General features: G+C 42.5%; 1 protein-coding gene across 2 annotated transcripts in view; it reads left to right on the forward strand.

Annotated features, from left to right (window-relative positions):
- Positions 1 to 1,943: 1,943 nt before the first annotated feature.
- Positions 1,944 to 21,782, forward strand: part of LOC138262001 (synaptotagmin-like protein 2) — a 482,740-nt gene continuing 462,901 nt past the window's right edge. The window contains exon 1 of one of the 2 annotated variants that reach the window (XM_069211640.1): positions 1,944 to 2,255. The gene's annotated coding sequence lies outside the window, so the exon portion shown is untranslated. The other variant, XM_069211648.1, reaches the window with a different exon arrangement.

Here is a 21,782-nt window from a genome sequence, read left to right on the forward strand (position 1 = left end):
GTCAACGGGTATATGATGTCACTCACTACTGCTATCCCTAGCATTTTGGTGAATCAACGCCAATGCCAGAGAGCAAAGAAAACACCTGACCCAGAAAAGCTCTGCATACTAAAGCTAAAATGAGGTGCTTTATTTATCGGGGTTCCACTACTGCTTGGAGAAAATTCTGAACACCAAAATCCCTCCTTGTAAAAATGATACATTGCTTGACTTCTGTTTCCACACACAACACCCACATTTTAGTAGACACACACACACACACACACAGATACTAATACATGCCCAATTACACTTGCATATTTACAAGCCACTTCCTACATAGTCGTGCAGTTTAGCAGTAATGGAAATAATACTAGTTAAATAAGTAGATGGGCTTACTGTAGAGGTTTCGCTGCTCACAAGCTTGAATAATCAAAAAACAGCTTAGATGGTTCATGTCCTTACCGCAGAGCGAGCACTGCAGGTTAACAATCTGGTCAGGTTAGTGAGTTCAGGAGTGTCTTGCAGAGGTGTTCGTGTGAGCAGCAGATCACATCCTCCAACCTTGGTAAATTAGGTCAGTGGGTTACACTCCTATCGACATCTGTTGTATCCCAAAAGCCATGTATGTGCATCCTAATGCAAACTTTCATTCTATTGAGTTTTTTTTTTTTAACTGTAGTTTTATATAGTGCGAATCGACCCAAAGATATTGGAGCGCGTTGCATGAGCACCAGTTACGTTACACAAGGACATTAGTTGTAGGAAAGGAACACTCATCAGGTAACTTCCAAGTTAATTTATTTATGAGCAAGCAGCAAGCAGTACAACTCTCACATCTTCCCCGCTACCCTGTCCAACCGCCACTCCCCACGAGCCTGCATTCTCTTTCCGAATCTACCCACCTCGCTGCTACGTTACTTTAGAGCACGTAGCTACATAACAAATACCAGATTAGTTTTTGGACTTTTTTATTAGACGTGGGTCTCTGAAGTGAATTTCTAAGAATCACAGGATGTTGAGGCGACGCTGAGACTCAAATCTAGTTCCCCAGTTCCAAAGTGGTCAGTTATGGCCATAACGCCACATCCTCGCTGGATGGTCCCAGTTCAGTTTGGCAGTAATCATTCCCACTTCTGTGAATGCAGGTGGAGGTGCCAAGGAGGCAATGGGCAAGACCACCTCCTACCACGAGCAACCACCAGCATCATACCTCGGACATCCAATCTATGCATTTGCGCGTTAATCTCTCTTTCATCCATCCATTTCATTAATCCATCCTTCCGTTGATTCGCTAATATGTACAGACATCCTTGCAGTCACTCGCTCAACCACTCATCCATTCACTCATTCATTCACCGATCCGTTCTCTCACTCATTCATTCACCCATCCAATGTTTCTACGCATTCTAACTTTCACCAACTCACCAAACCACAAACACTAAATTTGCAACTCAATGAAGAAACATTTCAAACTAAAAAAGAGAAATATTTTCCATTTTACCGACCTCAGAAGTGTGAAAGTCTGAGTAAGCCTGCCAGGATATACAACTGTCGTCCTAGGGAGAGACACACACCCAGTCAGTGGAATCACTGGTGCACTGACGCAGCCTCCAGACACACTCAACTCTGTAATAATTCAAGACATACTGAGAACTTAATTGTTTAGATATTATTTGATTTAACCTGTTACAGAATTATGTACGTACATACTGAGAAACACATCCCAATAAACCTATCGCCTTCATTTCACACGAAAATCACCAATTCACCAAGGTTTTGCGAACTTACTAAAGTTTTGCAAACTTTATTCGAAGGGTTGATAACGAGTTCAGCAGCTGTCCACCCAAAGTACTAATATTGTTGCCCAAGGCTGCCTCGCTCCCAGTGCCACGTTGCCTCCTTGTAGGGCTGAGATGTACTCCAACCCTGCCCGTGCCACAGGTGCACGCAGCTGCCAGGCTTGCTAAGCCAAGCTGCCCGACCGGCCCTGCAGGTCGGGCGCTGGAACTGAAAGTGGTAGAGCCGCAGACCGCGGGATCCAGGCCAGGGTTTGCAGCCAGCCCGCCGGGTGAGGTGTTGCACCTCGTGCACATTGGATAAAAGTTTGCAGCCGGTGCCCGGGCCGAGGGAGAGACACGCTCTGTCTGCGCACCTGCCACCGAGGGACATCCCCACTGCAACAATTCACAGCAGCTTCCTTCACCTCAGGAGCCGGTGGAGGGAGGCGGAAGAGGCTGGTGTGAGAGAGTCAGCGCTGCGGACCCACGGAGCAGGTCTGTTCAAGGATGCGTGAGGAAGAGTGTGGTTGGAGTGGTGTGCGGTGGCTGCTGTCCGGGTGGAAAGGCGGATATTCCAGCGTTGCGGCTGCAGCCTGTGGTAGACCAGCTGTCCCTGCAGACGTAGGGACTGGCGTTGGTGAATGTACGTTTTACCTCAGAGCCTATACACTTTAAAGCACTTTATGGACAATGTCATTCCCTTGTTTACACTGTTAAGCAGACACCGTGTTCAGTGAGTGAGGGCGCTCCCATATTGCGACACAGCTACTTGAAGCGTTTCTAAGCGCTACCAGTTAGAGCAGAATGATTCGACTGTTTAGCATCCTCGACACAACTCTGCAATCGTGGTTTGTTTATCAAACGCTACAAATGTTTACAGATGTGGACAATTAAGCGCGAGGAGAAAGTGCGCATTTGTTTTGCCCATAAAAACAGTTTTGGTCGTCTGGGGAAGCAGAGCTGAAAACCCGGTTCTAGATTGGAAGAGCCTCAAATACTTCTAAAGATGACTGCTAGACCACAGCTTTGCACACAGTAACATCTAGACTACATGCTTACTCACCAGAGTCACTAGACCACAAGTACACCTAGTTTGGCCACTATACCATATCGTTACCTAGTTTGTCCAGTAGCCCACACCTTTACCTGCTTAGCCATGTGTCCACTTCTGCACCCGCATTAGCCCTTCAACTTAAAAGTGTTACCACTAGACCACATCTTCTCTCTTTCTCTTCTATAAATGTAGCACCAGAGCACTTCCGCCCACTCAGGCACTAGATCACCCATTCTATAAATGTAGCCGATAGATCACGTTGCCCCTAAAGACTCTAAACCTCATCTACTCACATTCTAGCCATTAACCTACATCTTTACTGTAATTAGCATCTGGACCTCCCCATATGAGCCTGTAGACCACATCATACGCATCTTTAGCTAATAGACCACATCTTCAGTCTCCTTGGTTTCATCCTTCTTAGTCATTAGACCACATCTTCAGCCTCCTTAACTACTTGACTACATCTTTCGTTTGGTTAGTCACTATATGACATCTCCAGGCCTGCTCAGTCGCTAGACCACAGCTTCAGTCTCCTTAACCACTAGACCGTGTCATCAGACCCCGTAGCCACTAGAACACATCTTCCATTTGATTAGCCACTATACCACATCTCCAGCCTGCTTAGTCACTGGACCACATTTTCAGCCTCCTTAGCCACTACACCATGTCATCAGCCTTCTTAGCCACTACACAATGTAACCAGTCTCCATAGCCACTTGACCTCATCTCCAGCCTGCTAAGCCACTATACCCCATCTCCAGCTTACTTAGCCATTATAGTCCATCTCCAGCCCGCTTAGTCACAATAGCCCATCTCCAGCTTACCTAGCCACTATTGCCCATCTCCAGCCTGCTTAGACACTATACCCCATCTCCAGCCTACTTAGCCACTATATACCATCTCCAGCCTGCTAAGCCACTATATCCCAACTCCAGCTTACTTAGCCATTGTAGCCCATCTCCAGCCTGCTTAGTCACAATAGCCCATCTCCAGCTTACCTAGCCACTATTGCCCATCTCCAGCCTGCTTAGTCACTAGACCACATTTTTTGCCTCCTTAGCCACTACACAATGTCATCAGCCTCCTTAGCCACTTGACCACATTGCCAGCCTGCTTATTCACTAGGCTAAATTTTCAGCCTCCTTAGCACAAGACCACATATCCAGCTTCCTTAACCACTAGGCCACATCGTCAGTCTCCTTACCCATTCGAACACATCTTCCACTTGCTTAGCCTCTAGACCGTATTGTAAGCCTCCTTAGTTACTTGACTAGGTCTTCAAACCGCGTACTCACTAGACCATATCAACATCCTGCTTTCTCACCAGAACACATATTCAGCCTCTTTACCCTCTAGACCACGCATTCTGCCTGTTTTCTCACTAGACCACGGCATCAGTCTCCTTAGCCACTGGAGCACGTCATCAGCCTCCTTAGCCACTAGACCAGACCACGTCATCAATCTCCTTAGCCATTAGCCCTCATCTTCATCTTTCATAGCCAGTAGACCTTATCTTCAGGTTCCTCAACCACTAGGTCACTTCATCGGACTCTTTAGCCACTGACAACATCTTCCGCTTATCAGTCTAGTATTATAACATATATTGTTACACTTCAGCTTCTATATCATATCTTCCACTGACTTTGACTCTCATTAAGAGAATTACTATATTCCCAACATGGACACCATATTTAGTTAAAGGCTGAATTGAGATGCAGAGTTGTGTAGGAACTCCGCACTTCGGAGTTTCTTTCCACATATTTCTCCAGGAAAAACCTGGTGATATTCGTGCACGGCAAAGGGAGCAGAATGGGTGAAAAGCATGTCAGAGTAGGTGAAAAACATGTGGCAGTCGATCTGCAGACACCAATTTTGCTTTAATTCTACATCCTACTCCTAAGGGCCCTGAAATCGCGCACCATGGAATTGTGGATCCCTTGGTATCGATAGCTCTGGGTGTGGAACTAATGTAGTTCTCTCATCACTCAAGAATAAGAGCCACTGGACCACATCTTTCCTCACTAAGCCACAAACCACGTGTTCCACAATGAGGCAAAATATGTGGAAATTACAGTGTAAATCTCTTGATTCTCCTTTGTATGGCTCGTATGAAGTGAAAGACTCGTAATGATGAGGGGATACCACACTTTGGCAAAGGTGACCCATGTCTTATAATATTATTACTTCTTCTGTGGTGTTAGCGGATCAGTTTACCAGGCAGTCCACAATGAGGTGCTTAGACAAGATCTTCTTACAACATAGCCATGCAACCACATCTTCACACAATTTAGCCATTAACCATCGAATCACCTTCCGTAGTAAGCATGTGTATACCTGGCTACAGGTTTACTACAGAAGATAGTGGAAATACATCAATTACTTATTGGTAATGTAAAAGTTCATAAAATGTTACGTCATTATGTCGCTGGCCAAAAATGGTATCTGTGACGCGCAAGACTTCTCTGCCGAGGAGGGTCATTTCTACTATCTAGGTTCAAGTAACAGGCTTTTTAATTTAGCAAATGTTTGCCAATGAGTTCCATAAAAATTGATGTGTTTTTAAGCATTTTTTGTGTAGACGTCAAAGAAATATCTTGACTTAACCGGTCATGACAAATTTGTTTAGTACTGTTTTGCAGCATTTATATTGCACTTACTACCCCTATGTGGGGTGCTCAAGCACTTGCCCACAAGGGTAAAGCGCTAGACCATCTAAAGTTGGAAGGAAGTTGTCTTTGTTTTGATTCTATTTGAGAAGTGTTTCCATGTTGTACATGATGACCACCAAGGTGCCATTATCGTGTTATGGGACACAGCGTGTAGAAATGTGGTGGGTGATGAAGTGTTGGAGACAGACACACAATTTTAAGGTTTTCAGCTCACTGGCAGCTTTGAATAGCTCTTCAGGTCCCTTTATGGTATTTCTTATCGTTATATTTTGCTTAGCTTGTTACTGCAGAGTTGTCTAATCTTAGATTTTGTATATAGTTGAAGTCCTTTGCTCATTTATTCTATCCTTTTTTTGGCAATGAAATAGGGTAGGAAATGATGCAGCTCATGAGATTCAAGACTGGGACTCTAAGCAGCGCATGCTGTGCAAAGATGCCAAGTGCTATTTGTTGCATAAGAGGCCTCTTGCCAGCAATTGTGACAGTCACTTGGGGCCGGCTCACAAAACAAATAGCACTGGTGATATTTCATGATTGTGGTGATAAGTTAAGGTTGTGCTTGGTGTATTATCAAAGAGGTTTCTAGAAGTGGTGGTGAGTGAGAATGTCTCTACGTGTGTGTTGGGCTGCACTTTGTTTGTGGTAGTGAGGTGGTCTGTCATTTGCATTGCTGTGGTTTTCTGCTGTATTATTTCAATGTGAAATTTTGTTGCACTGTGGGTATTGAATCAATCCTATTTGAGTGTTTTGCTATGTTGTGTCCTGGTTAGTTTTAACTCTGTTGCTTACTTTAGATATTTCTACAAATGTTGCTACATTTTCAACCAAAAGCAGCACATGCCTTGAACGTCCCCCTGACAAGGCACCACTTGCCACTGTTTAAGGTTGTAAAATAGACACCAGGTAGTCTAAAACTGTGGCAGAGACCATGTCTTAAATTTAGCACTTGCAGTGCTTAATTTAGATATACTGTCCCGGAGGTATTAAATTCATTTTTTTTAAATTTATATTTCTTTATTGGATTTTCACAAAATAACCAACAAAACAGGCCCAAGTCCTTACATTGATTAAACCTATTTATTAACCGGTTTTCTCCTGAAACACTTGTGAACAAGTGATCTTGTCTGTAAATTAGAAAACTTGGGGGAGGTAGGGGCAGGCCAGTGTACCGAGGTTAGGCGAGAGATCATATTCGTTCATTAGGAAAGTAAAATCAGACTTCTCTGTAGTACATCCAAAAATAAGCTCAAATGTTTTTGACAGCAAACCCTGAGAGCCAGCCTTGAAATAAAGGGTGTGATGGGGTGTGGAAAAGTACAAGCATGGAATCAAAGTATTAAGGGCAGTATCTTGTGAACAAACTCTGTGTTATCTGTGCTTGCCTGAGGTAAAGTTAAGAGGGCAGCAGCATAATATTAAATTGCAAGATAACACAAAGTAATGTGGTGTGGGTGTAGGAAAATGGGCTACTGGTTGAGGGGAGTGAAACCCTACTCAAGCAGCAACCATAAATCTTATCAGGGTGAAACTCAAGCAAACTTCTAATTAACTCATGCTTAACCCTCTGGCAGCTTGACACAAAAGCAGTCAGGCTTAACTTAGAGGCAATGCGTTAACTATGTATGCATCATTTTAAACAGTAATAAAATGAAAACATAACACTTGAAAAATCCCACACCAATGTAGAAAAATAGGTAAATTGTAATAAATTATTTGAGAACAAAAAGTGGCATTTTCAGAATTGTGACTTAACATTCAACTTTACCATTTAAGAGTGGTTTAAGTTACAATTCTTTAGACACCAAATGTGACATTCTTACTTGCTCCCAGTTGAAAGTTATCACTTATTAAATGTAGTAAGTTAACCCAATGTTATCCCATAAAAGAGGCATCTCTTGCAGTAGTGAAAAAATAGTTTAGAAGTTTGTAACTACCAGGACATGTAAAACTTAAAAGTACATCTCCAACTTTTTAAATACACTGCACCCCACCCTATGAGCTATTTAGGGCCTAAATGAGAGGTGACATATATGTTTAAAAAAGGACGCTTTATGCTTGGCAAAATGTTTATTTGGCCAGGTCGAAATGGCAGTTTAAATGCACACACAGGCTGCAAAGGCAGGCTCAAGAAATGCTTAAAGAGCTACTTAAGAGGGTGGCACAATCAGTGCTGCAGGCCAGCTTGTAGCATTTAATTTACAGGCCCTGGGTACAGGTATTACCACTTTACTAGGGACTTACAAATAAAGTAAATGTGCTAATTGGGTATAAGCCACATGAACGTTAGTACTTGTTAGTAGCGGTAAAGTGTACAGAGTCCTAAGGCCAACAAAAACAAATTCAGCAAAAACAGGAAGAGTAAGGCAAAAGGTTTGAGGGAAAACCACCCAAAAGGTTGACAGGTCTAATAGTGGGATGTGATGCCCTTCATGACTTACTGTCACCACACTGCATTAGTCTGTGATAATATACAACCTCATATCGCAGTGCTGCGCTGTTAACCTAATCAGGCCAAGCAGATAATGTAGACACAATCTGTTTCCATGGTATAGTCCCTTGATCTCTATCCGTTGTTGATGCTAACTGTGGCTCCTATGGGCTTTGATGCTTGTTATCATGTTTCACTAAGCACTGGTGTTGGATCTGACAACCGCAGGGTGGTCATCCCCCAACTTTTTGCCTGCCTCCCTCCACTTGTCTGACACTGTTTTTGCTGGCTTTAGGACTCTGCACAAATTTTACCACTGCTAATCAGTGCTAAAGTGCATATGCTCCCGCCCTTAAACATGGTAACATTGGTTCATCCCCAATTGGCATATTTGATTTACTAATAAGTCCCTAATAATGTGCACTACATGTGCCCAGGGCCTGTAAATTAAATGCTACTAGTGGGCCTGCAGCACTGATTGTGCCACCCACATACATAGCCCCTTAACCATGTTGCAGGCCTACCATTGCAACACCTGTGTGCAGTTTCACTGCCACTTCGACTTGGCATCCAAAACTACTTGCCAGACCTTAAACTCCCCCTTTTCTACATATACCACCCCTTAGGTAGGCCCTAGGTAACCCATAGGGCAGGGTGCTGTGTAGGTAAAAGGCAGGCGATGTACATATGTTTTTTTATATGTCCTGGTAGTGAAAAACTCCTAAAATCATTTTCCATTACTGTGAGGCCTACTCCTTTCAAAGACTAGCATTAGGCTCGCCATCATATAAATTTTTACTGGTAGATTCTGATCTGAAAAGGGTAAGTAACTAGGTCATATTTAGTATGGCCTGAATGGTAATAGAAAATCCTGCTTATTGGTTGGATTTTATATTATTATTTTAGAAATGCCACTTTTAGAAAGTGAGCATTTCTCTACACTCAAAACCATTGGTGCCTTACAGCCTGTCTCCAATCAAAGTCTGGTCTGTGCTGGTTGACAGCTCCCTTATGCATTTCACCAACCAACCACAAACACAGGACACTCAGCCACATCTGCATTCTTCTGCATACTGAATTGCTCTTCCTGGGCTGGAAGGGTGGAGGGCCTGACACTTAAATTTCAGAAGCCAATGGCCTGCCCTCATACAAAGAACTGATAACCCCCCACCGGGACCCTGGCAGACAGGACTGGGCTGAAAGAGGAACTTGTGCACTTCAAAACTACTCTTTGACGTCTCCCCCACTTCAAAGGCATTTTTGGGTATATAACCTGGGTCTCTGACCCTACTAAATCAGACACTTCTGGACCTGCACCTGAACTCTGTCAGAAGACCTGCCTGGCTGCCCAAAGGACTCTCTGGACTTGTTTGCTGAGAAGGACTGCTGCCCCTCTGGTGCCCTGCTCCCTGGTGGCCTCTGACTCTGCCTTCCCCCAGAAGTGCTCTCCAAGGGCTTGGATTGAGCTTGCCTCGTTTTCTGAAGTCTCAGGGTCAGCAAAGACTTCAACTACTAGCAGTGTTGTCACTGTGTTATGGTATAAGTTCTGCAAAAATACTTTACACATTGTCTTCTAAGTTAAACGTACCAGAGGGTGGGCACAGGATAATTTGGATTGTGTTGTGACTTATCCTGACTAGGATTGTGGTCCATACCTGGACAAGGGTGTATACCTCTGCCAACTAGAAACCCCATTTCTAACAACTGGCAAACCCAAAAGGATTTGGTGTGGCTGCCAACCGTTTGGCTTTTTTCAATGCTTCTTTTGTTTTCTCATTGTTTTTACAAAATGTTATTTTTGGGAAAGCTTGTCAGTCTTACAAAATGGCTAAAATAAAAAATATTTATGGACTTAGAAAGTACACATCGCCACAGTAGTTCTAGGTACTGAAAGAAACTACTTTGTGTGTGGATGTGCTCCTTCTGAAACATCAAAATGCCGTCACTCACAGTGAAGTTAGCCAGTGGCTGAAGTGGGTTGGCCCAGTGTTCTATGCTGTATGCTGTAGTGGGTGGAAGAAAAACGTGAATGACAAAACATCAGACCAATAAATGAAGATGGCTGGCTAAAAGCTCCTATAACCAACTATACTATTGATAAACTATTAGTAAAACCATTAGGTCTTGGCTAACACCAGACCTAAAAAATGGAAGGACTTTACAGAGTTAGGAAGAAAGAACTATGCAAAACACGATAACATGCTATTTTCAGACATAAAACCTTTAGTAGGCTAACTATAATTTTTAGTTGCTGGGATTCTTCCTCATGGAGTTGAATGGAGAATATTCCTTCCTCTGTGCACTATGCAGTGGTCTTAAAGGGCACATTTGGGGATGAATACTGGGCCATTAAGTATCTGATTGGGACACAGTTTAAGGCTTCAGAGGGATGCATAAATGAGATGTGTGTGCAGTGGAGTAGCAAAAAATGAATTTTAAAAATGTAAAGAAAACATCCATGAGAGCAGAGATAGGCCTACTATGCTGGTCACTGAAGTTTTAGACACATGTACACGAGTAAACTGCACCTGCTCAAAGTGAAGAAAGCCAGTGGCTGCAGTGGTCTGACCCATTGACTCATGCTTGGGTGGAATCACAATGTGAATGACACTTGAACAGACCAACAGATGAAGAGGGCTGGCCAAAAGCCACTCTATAAAAATGTATGTTTGCATTTTATTATGATTTTTTTAAAAAAACATGAGGATGGTGAGCTAAAGCTGTTTCTAGATCAGGCCCAAAAATGGTCTTCCCATCTCGTGTTTTGAAAGTGAAAATAGTATATTTGGGGTGCAGTGGGTCCCTCACATGCTGGGTCCTAGAGCACCTGCACCTCTAGTGATGCCCCTGTGAGTGTGTGATAACAATAGGTTGCAGTGTAAAGAAGGTATGAATAAAAGAACAAAAAAGTGTTCCTTTCACAACTACACTTAGAGAAGGATTTTACTGCATGAGCAAACAGGTGCACCCACAACCCGGAAATACAGCCCAAACTCCCAGAGACACCAGTACCAGGGCATGCCAGGGGGTGGCATCAAACTGGAGGTGAGCCAAAGAAAGGTGTAGAATTCAGTTTACTCCCTAAGGCAAATACCTGCGTGGTCTTGACACCTAGCAGCCCATATTATGGGTTTCTTTGTTGAAAAATGTATCGTTTCACCTGGACCCAGAATCAATGTTTTGAATTATGGCTACTGATGTGTATGAATGAAACATGCTATTTAGGGCCTCAATACAAATGAGATTCTTCTAAGTGCTGCCTTAAAAGTACACGGAAGAACTCACACATCCGGTTTATTAGCTAAGTGGTTCCAAGCGTCAGTAACAGCCAGGGAAGAACACTCCCCGTTAAACACAAGGCCCTGATTCACAAAACTTTCCAAAACCGTTGATGCACACAAGCGTATCTTCTGTGCGAAAAAACTGATCTGGAGATGTAAATTCCCTGACCCTGATTCATGACCGTGGGAGCCGAGGCCATTTGACCCACAGAGCAGATTTACTACTGAAGACAGTGCGCCAGGATGGGGAGATGTGCATTCTGTGTGGGGAAGGAGACTGGACACCCTCACACATGGACATTTGTGCAGATTCATAAACCCAGTGGAGAATGTTTCCCACACTGGTTGCATAAGCGAATTTTATCCTGTCAAGAACCCGGCTGTCTTTCAGAGTGTGAAAGGAAAGGGTGCACCCCTATAATTGATGGGTTTAAAGGGGAAGCTGCTTCTCCACAGAATATCTTTTATATCCATGGAGAAAATAAAATTACGCATGTGTCAGACAATTCCTGAAGTACTCCTGGTGGTCAGTGAGTGCGCTTGGAAATTTACTGTTGGATTAATTTTCTGTGAGTGCGCCTATTGCATTTTGGGATTCACCAAAAATGCTTGAACTTACTCAAGTCATAGAGTCTATGATTCATTTGTCTACAAATATGATTGTGAATAGAAGCCCATAACAGGAAAATCTATGAGTACCTGGTAGGAAGAGAAGAATAAATGGAGGATGGCTCTGCTGGAGAGCTGGCAGCAGGTGAAGGCTAGCCCATGTTGCTAGCTTTTTGTAGCTTTTTTAACGCTAACATTTGTGTGTAAAATTATTTTGATCTTTGCTGGAGCTGAGCTTAGTGTTGGAAAGTCTAGAGAGTTGAATGCAGATTTCTTTTGCTAGCCAGTTAGTTTTGTATTTTATAAAGGTTTCCCAGAGGTTCTTTCAGGAGGCCAGGTTGGTAGGAGCTAACCTGGTGTAACCAAGATTTCATTGGAACTGCCTCTACAAAGACATGACCTCATTATGCGGTGTGATGTTGAGGTTGTAGGATGTTGTGAAAGTAAGTTTATCTCAGATCCCAGGTTGAAGCTCAGATTCCTCTCCTTGGGCTGTGTTGGTGACAGTGATGCACCCAAAACAAGGGACTCTTTTATTTCAAGGTGACAACACCTGCATTTATCCGCGAGGCACGGATTCTAGGGCACTGGTTGAAATGAGTCAACGCTGTCATATGCATTGTTTTCAATGTGGAATCCTCCCAAACAACCGAGGTATCCACTCCTCCTCCTGTTTCACTCTGCCTTCAAACGTTGCCGTAAAACTGAGCACACCCCTCCTCACACGCCCAATGCAAGAATGAATCTGCCCTCTGCTTAGTCATGGGTCTCAGCCACTGGTCGATTACACTTCATCGAGAGCTGTCAATTGCTGGAAACAGACTGGTGGCGGGTTCCCAAAACCTGTTACTGTGTGTCCTCCCAGTGTAGTGGAATAGTAAATGCAGTAAATGGGCTGGAAAGACTTCCTTCAATTTCCAGTTGTATGCACATTGGTACATATGTGACACCTGGCAATGGCGGTGTGGGCGAGGCTTGGAACTAGTGGCCTGCGGTTGCAGCTCCAGCTTCTGAAAAAATTGTCGTGCAGCAAATGTGCAGCAAATGTGCAGCACATTTTATCAATGTGTGAATCTGATGAAGGATTGACAGGCTGGCACATGATGTTTAGAGAGCCTTTGAACTGATTTGTCCACACTGCCAAAGCTTTACAGAGACATTGACTGACTTGCGCACACCAGCAAAGTAGCTCTGAAATCTTCCACTACAATGTTAGGATTTGTTTATTTAGGGCTTTAGGTGGCTGCCAGAGCGTATGTCATGAACAGCCAAGACATACACAGAGACGTAGGGGTACTTGGTCAGCCCCCTTCAGTCATTGCTTGAAGACTGCATCCTTGGCATTGTGGATCAAGGTAGAGAAGTGTTTCAATGTCCTTGTTAACCTGAAGTGCTTAGACAGTGATGGGCACCATTCATGTGCTGCAATAGGGCACATTTGTGCTCCTGAAGTTGTTGTTGCAGCATCTATCACTTTGAACCTTAATGCCTTTTTGCTCCTAAATATCAATTGTGCTTCTAAAACCGATTCCATACTCCTGCTGATTCTGCATCAAGGGTGATTCTGAGTTTTAATGTGAGTTTTCACCTCATTGTAGCTCCTAAATGTATCACCACAGAGGCGCCTTCTTTGCACCTAAATGTGGCTTTGAACACAAATGGGTTCTCTGCAGTCTTGCTGATCTTGCTCCATGGTGGTTTGCACCATAAGGTGATTTTGCACCTGAATGTGATTTTTGCTCTTACAAGCTTTCACACTCTTGTTTATGTTGCTTCAAGGGGGTGTTTGGAAATCTATGTATGTAAGTGGCGTTCACACAGCATCAACCTTGCCACAAGGCAGTTGAGCACTATATAGGATCAAAGGCAAAGATACAGTCAACTAGTGATTGGATGGGATGCTGGGTTCTGAGAAGGGAGTGGTTTGTTACTTTAGCATGATGTGATTTTGCACCTACATTTTGTCCTTCAGATGTTGTGATGTGATTTTATCACCAAACCCTTTTATAATTTGTGCTTATAAAAATATTTCCACATTCCAGATGACACTGCATGAAAGGAGGTAACTTTACATTTTAATGGGATTTTGCTCCTGTGATACACAGTCCTATGATTTGGCACCAAAAAGTTGTTTTGCATTTAACAATGAATTATGCTTCTAGAGATTTTACATGCTTATGCTGATGTTGCACCAAACATGATTTTGCACCTCCTCGTGCTGTCTGCTAACTATGAGATCATCCAAGTACTCATTCTTGACACTTACTTATACGTTTTCTGTCAATACAGATTGATACCTCACGGCTGCATATTGAAGCTGTTTTATACTGAATCTGCTTCTCAGGAACAGTAGCCTTCACATTCTTTGTATGATATTAATTAATATAGCCATTAAATCTAAAACGAAAAGAGCTTCATATAAGATCAGACCACAGGATGCTTGTAACAACACATCTGAGATCCTATCACCCCCCGCAGCCTTGTAACAACACATCTGAGATCCTATCACCCCCCACAGCCTTCCCCACCCTATCCACAATTATTTTCCATCACCACAAACAGTGATGCCCTAACAACGAAACCTGAAAACTTAAGTGGTGACAAATATTATAATACCAGACTGGACTGCATTAAAACTGACTTACTGTTTTTGTTACTGAGGATATACCCTCATGGAGTGCTATGCAGTGGTGTTTCTTCTTAGAAACGTTAGCTACAGATCACTCTTGTATGAAAATGAATAAATCCTTGTGTATCAATATCTTCGTCACATTTTTATATCTGACATCCATACAAGATTTTACCCTCACTAGAAGCAACAACACTGACACCAGTTCTGCCATCTGGAATAGTCACTACCTTGCAACCCAGTGACCAAAGTCCTACTTTTTTTCCACCATCCTTGTTCTTTGGTTTGGAACTTCTCGCACCATACCAATCAGTGCTATGGAACGAATACAATGCAAAGCAAAAATCGATTACTGAAGAATGATGTTGACAGCTCAAACTAACATATCACGAGACAGCAGTAATCGATTTTTGTCTTGCATTGTATTCGTTCCATAGCACTGATTGTTCTTTGATTTGGCACTGATGGGGGGAAAGTCCACTCTTGATAGAAGCTGTCATCCAGTACATTGCCAGAAGACAACATGATTCTTTCAGTTACTCTGTTTTCTTTCCTATGTCCCATTACCACGAATAATTTCATATGAGATCATGTTTATCAGACAATTCAGAATATGGTTTACCAACAAGAAACTTTAAAACAGCAAAAATCCATGCCAAATTTACTATACAGAATAAAATAAAGTTTTCATCAAACCAAAAATGTATCAAATGTTCATGAAGAACCATCTATGTTTTTTAAGTTTCCATCCATCTGTCCTTATGCGTAACTGCCAACAACTAATCTGCCGACAGTGACGTTCTTTTAGCCTATAGAACTTTGGATTTTGGTTGATCTGTAGTTTTGTTCATAGCAGTAAAAGTGTAGACTAACAGGTCCAAGCAGGCAAACTATTGGGGGGCAAATAAAAAGGAATGGAACTCGTAGACGTTATCACACGATTTGGCGCACACCATCATTCCCCTCAGATTGCACATCCCAATATTCCCCCATTGTACATCACCTTGTGCCTCTTGTTGCAGGGCACACTTTATTCTCATAAAGCACATACCAGTTTGCTCCTGGACCATATTTCACTCAATGATCCCCTGATGCTTTCTACCTAGTGGTCCCCTGATGCACAGCACTCAAGACTCCCATGACGTACAATACAGAGTGCTCCAGTGAGGCACATGCACCAGTGCTCCCCTGAGGAACATCAACTAGTGCTCCCCTGAGGAACATCAACCAGTGATTCCATGCAGCATCACTCATTACATCCTCGAGTATCTTGGGGTACTCACCTGGTGGGTATCACCTAGTGCTCCCCTACTGCATATTGCCTTGTGCCACTTACTAAACATCATTCTGTGGTATGCTGATGCACATCACTCTGTGACCCCCTGATTCACATGGTTATGTATGACTGTTGACCTGTGTCCACTGGTGCCTGTATGCATGGGTCCCTAAATGGGTGTTGGACTTTGTGGAAATGTGTGCTTGTAAGTGTGTTGGTCTGTGTTCATGGGTGCCTGCATGTTTGTTAGACCATGTGAAAATATGTACTTTGGTTGTGTTCATCGGTGTTCGTGTACCCCCATATTTTCTGTACCTACATGCGTGTTCATGATACAAAAGCCAAACCTACTGGCTTTATCAATGCTTGTTGCTGTTATCACTGCACGCTCCCTCACTTGCGCTGTTGCAGCTTTCTCCTTCATATATGAGTTTATTCAGGCAGTGTCACGTGGAATATCTGTACTAGCACGATATGTATTTTGGGCACACGCCAAGTATGTATCTGGCTCCTTCTCTACACATTAAGGATTATTTGTCGCCTTCCTTTGTTTCTGAAGAAGAGTATGGTAAGTTAATACTTTACATCTGGAATGGGATATGCCCCCTTTCTCATAGGATGAGGTTACTTGGGTGAATGGTTGTAGCACACGTCAGCTCGCCAGGACAACAACCCTTTAGGGAAGCGGATGTCAGTGGTGTCACTGAATGAAGACTGGTGGTTGACCTGTTGGGAGACATCACACAAAGGGGGAGTACACTTAGAAAAAAACATAAGAGGAGAAGCTGGTTATAAAACACCTATAAATATAAATGAACTGTATTCCAGCACTGCTTAGGAATACAAATGATCTTTGTGCTGTCCTGAGGTCTCGAAAGGAGATCTCCGACGAGTCTTGGCGTTCACAGAGGCAAAACACTTTGAATGTATGTCTTGGACTCAACAAAACTTGAGGGAGAGACCCCCTGCAAAGTACATGAATGAGTACCCCTCCAGACTTACTCAGGAGCTCTCAGTCCCAGGTAATGTGCTGAGGGGGCTCCCTGCAGCTCGGGGGCCACCCCGCATGGCTGAAGGGGCCTTTGTTACACCACTGCTTGGAGTAGAGCAGGAGAGCAAAGTGCCCCAAACGTCCTGTTGCTAGTTTTATAAGACAGAGAGCAGTACAGCACCAAATCATTGCACCAAATGTTTACGGTTTATAGCTCGTAAACATCAAGCCAGAAACATGAGACAGTGCCTGCTACTGGCACAACTCACCTGTTACTGCTAGGCCTGGGTGAAATGTAAATTACCAGGCATAATTTGCATAATTTCAGGATTTCGCATTACACTTCTTACATAAAATTTCTAAAATGACTCCATTATACCACATAGTGTAGTTACGGGATTCACAGAATCAGGCTGTTTGCAACCGCAAAAATACTTTTCTGTATGTACAAACCATAAATTGTGATTGTATAATGTGCTACAGAGTTGCAATTTGGGACTAAATACGGTCATAGAACATTAAAATTTTACCACCTCCTCAAAGAAAGTGGCAAGCTATTAACAAACAGAAAGACCCCCGCTCCCCTTTGTGAATGTCGACAAAAACATGGACCACTTCCTGTTTTTTTTACCCACATCTTGTTTTCCTTTAAGGAAAACGGGCTGCATTTTTAAAATAAAAATGCTTTATTTAAAACCCATCAAAGTCATGGTGGTTTGTTGAACACAGTAGGCCGCCATCGCTGTGATCGCTGCGATTCCTAGTGGGTTGCAATTTGTGAATTACCTCATTAATATTCATGAGGAAGGTCGAATTGCAACCACTAAGAATTGGTAGTTTGCAAACCAATTTATTAGTGCATATGTCAATTCCCAAATTACCACTCTAGTCTAGAAAAATACTGCTCACAAATTGCGACCAGTATTTTATGTCCAGTGCCATGTACATCCGGCCCTCAGTCTTATTCGTGGCAAAATTGTGCAGCAAACGTGCAGGAAGAACACTAAATGCCAGAAGATGTGCAGCTGATGCTCACGCCACTTGTGTTTCTCACATTATTTTTCAACCACGAAGTGTATTCCCATGTTAAAACTGAAGGAAGGACGCATTTCACAATAAAATATAGCGATAAATGATGGATTTGCAATCGTGTAATTACTTTCACATAATTTTTCTGACATTTTGCATAATTATGTGAAAGCACATTACACCAAATTTGCACGCCCTTAGTAACAACACCGTGACTCCATAACAGCTGTCTGTGAAGAAGCAGTGTAGCGCTAACCTAACTCACTCAATGTGCCAGCATTGGAAGCCATGCAGGCTTAATAAGCATATGAAAGCAGTGCTTGCATGTGGTGGAAATATAGTTTATTTATTTTTATAAGTATTTTTCCAAGTGAAGACCTAACATCAGCAGGGTTGGCCCTTCTACCGATAGCATAATATAAAAGACAGAGTGAAACAGTGCTTAATTTGTAAATAAAGACGTGCCGGTGCCCAAAGCCCTCCTTGTAAACACGCGGCTGCTGCAATTAATTGTGTGAGCAGGGAATACTGAGGCGGCGTAATCCCGAAGACACCTCGGGCCTCTTCAATCCATTTAAAGCCAATACCTGCCCCTTCAGCTCACTCTGGCAGCTTTCTACTTTCTCCCTTTGTTACGCTATTTCGTTTTTCTCTTCCTCCGTCTTTCCCATAAGTGTCTTTTGCAAGCAGCAAATGCTTGAGGCAGAAGAATAAGCCCCGGCCCTCAAAAATAAGTGCCGGTGCTCAGCACCGGAAACAACAAGCACAAATTAAGCACTGGGGTGAAAGCAATATACAGAATCTTGGTTAAAGTGCAGCATTCTTTTAAGAAAGATTCACACAGTGGTGATAAATTATGATTCACCTAGTGCCATATAGAGGTTTACATTAAAAGTACGAGAGGCCCCAAAAATATCATTTGGTCTTGTACAGGTTAGTTCAGTGCATTCAACGTTTTCTTAAAATGTTGTAATTATGTTTTAAACTGTGAAATGCATTAGTGTTTTCATGTTGTGTCTTTCTAATAACAGCTTTAGCTTGCATGTGTTGCATACCTATTGTTTCAAGTAATGTAATAATATACTTATTGTATGGTCTGAGTCAGGCCTTGCTTGGGTGTATGGATAGCTTCTTTTAGAATAGCTTCCTTGTCAGCCAGCCTGGCACTGATCATGTTCTTTTACCCTAAGCACATATTGGAAAACAATATAGTTCTAAGAAGTTGATTCTTCCTTGTTTGTTTTATTAGGCAATACTTGCCTTTGCTAGTCTGAATGGTTTATAAACCGAGAGATAGGAAATAAACTGAAAACCTTATACTTCCAGCCAGTAATATCCTTAATATGTAATAACCAGAGCAAACACAAATGCAATTTTTCTTTGTTTACTGTACAACGTTTTACAAATACTTTATGAAACAAGCACGTATGCAATTGTCCTGGTTATATGTAGAATGTCTTACAAATATCCACCCTAGTACAAACAGCACAGTGTGAGCTAAAATACAAGCAGCAGATCTGATACGGAACAAGGAAGAGAATGTAAGCGGGTCCTGTTCATTTGACATATAAAGAAGAAAAGTCATTTTTGATAGGTGCAGGACATCAGTTTTACCTCCCCTTTGTCTTTATATTTTTTTCTAACCTAAAATATGTTACTACATTATCAAAGTGCTATATTAGATCAAGTGAATTAGTTATCCTAAAGTGATATAATTAAGTGTGTATGTGGTCATGTATAAGGTATGTGAACTACCATATTTCAAGCACAATTTATATTGTTTACCTTCTTTAATGTGTTTTATTTTATATATTTACATATTGCTGAGAGTAAACATACCGTATTTTCCGGCGTATAAGACGACTGGGCGTATAAGACGACCCCCTACTTTTCCTGTTAAAATATAGGGTTTGGGCTATACTCGCTGTATAAGACTACCCCTCTTCCAACGCACACCAAATAAAAATTTTAAAACATCCGATTTGATTTTAACATGGTAATTTTAATTCAAATGCTTATGACATGCAGGTACTTAGTAGGAAAACTGTCACTTATAAACAGAAGGCTGTTTGTCATCAAACATGTAAACATAAAACAGTGCAAGTGGAATAGCCTGGAGCACATGCAGGAATACGTGCCTGTCCAGACAACTGCCAGCGAGGATTGCGGCACACGGTAAGGACAGCTCAACTCACGGTTGACCAATCAGCTCTGTGTCCACAAGTAGCTGAATCTTGTGGGATGCGGAACCCATCATACGCTTGGAATCGATTTCCAAATGCAACGCACGGTGGCTCAGCTACAGGGCGCCTGTCCCTGAAGTTTCAGCACACCATATACCGGCGTATAAGACGACCCCCGACTTTTGAGGAGATTTTCAGGGGTTAAAAAGTCGTCTTATACGCAGGAAAATACGGTATGTAAATTTTAAAGCCAGTGCTAGTTCATGCATGGAGCAGCAAAATAAATAGGAAAAAGGACAGGGAGATTGAAAACAAAATACTGACATATATTCAAATGTCACCTCATTTAGTGAGCAGGTGCACCCATTCAGACACCAATCCGGTAAGCATGTGGTTGAGTTGCAGATAACCCCTCCCTCTAAAATTCACACAGGTGCATATCAAGGGAAGGCTGAAGAGGGGCTGCTTTATTGCCTGCTATATTCCTATGTTAGGATTTTAAGTCCTATGAGATGTGACACGAGTGAGGAGATGAACAGTTCGAGTAAAGGGATGTGGGAAAGAAATGCTGGATAGAAGCAATGGAATCTCTCTTACAGTAAGAATGTTTATCAATTTATAACTGTATGATTGTGTTTGTTGTTTGCTACTTTGCACATAGTATCTTTTGCATGTCTTCCCACTTGATTTATATATGGATAATATTAACAACATTAAAAACAAAAAGCTGTTATGAGGCCATAAATGGATGCACTTCGCTTCTTAATTTTGACACCAGTGTTTAAATTTGCATTACGAAAAACAGTAAAATTAACCCCTCAAGGATGACAGCATGCTCAGTGGAAAAGCTGTGAATCCGACAGCTTCTGTTTTGTTATGTCAGATGAACAATATGTTGGCACTCCAGTTTATACCGAGGACACTAGCACACAGTGGAATCACAGGACCGAGGGCTGCTGTTGCCAATATATCTTTCACATCTCTCTCAGCCTCTTTCTGAAATGGAAATGGAAATGGAATTTGAGAATCTAAAGAACGTGCTCACGTTTAACCATTTTGTCCCACTGTCAATGAGAGAAACCATAATGTTTTTTTTCCTCAAAGACACAGCATGAAATCTTTTATAGAACAAGCATTGACAAAGCCAGTAGGTCTCGTGTGAGAGACCTGTAGGTTCTGACATTGTTTTTTGTTTTGTTCATGCTGTACACAGTATCAAAGCAAATGCTGCATGGCATAAAGGAAAGATGGGAAAAATTACTCCGGTGCTGGGCATGTCATTTTTCAGACGCCTGCATGCATTAAACATATGGCACAGAAGCACACAGATGAATAAGAGCTATATGGAGGGACACAGAAGCACACGGGCGAGAGAGGGCAACATGAGCACAGGTGGGAGGCAGAAGCACGTGGGTGGGAAAGAGTGGCACGGAGAGCGGGGGGCTGAGAGCTCCACGAGGGAGACTACTGGAAACACATGCACTCTCATGGAGTGCTTAAACAAAAAGAAAAAATGTAGCTCCCAAAACACGAGTGGTAGGACAGTACAAGTACTGACCCCTCCAGAAGTAGATCTGCTATATTTGTTCCCTTGCTAAATGGTTCCAGAATAGGAGCAGGGTTCTGATTTCCCTTGCAAAGTCTTTCCACAAATCCAAGGCAAGCTTAAAGGGGGAAATATGTGCTTACAGGAAAGGCAGTTATGTGCTGGATGGGTTAAAACTGGCCCTATCATCATGCCCTTAACAGTAATGCCAAAAACATGCATTAATTTGAGAACAATGAATGTTAAAAACATTAAGGTAATGTGTGTCAGTGATTTTGTGCCTCTCTTTTTTCACGTTTTACTTAATGTTGCATTGGCCAAGTG

This window comes from Pleurodeles waltl, chromosome 2_1 (assembly GCF_031143425.1).
Source record: "Pleurodeles waltl isolate 20211129_DDA chromosome 2_1, aPleWal1.hap1.20221129, whole genome shotgun sequence".
NCBI classification, from domain to species: Eukaryota; Metazoa; Chordata; class Amphibia; order Caudata; family Salamandridae; genus Pleurodeles; species Pleurodeles waltl.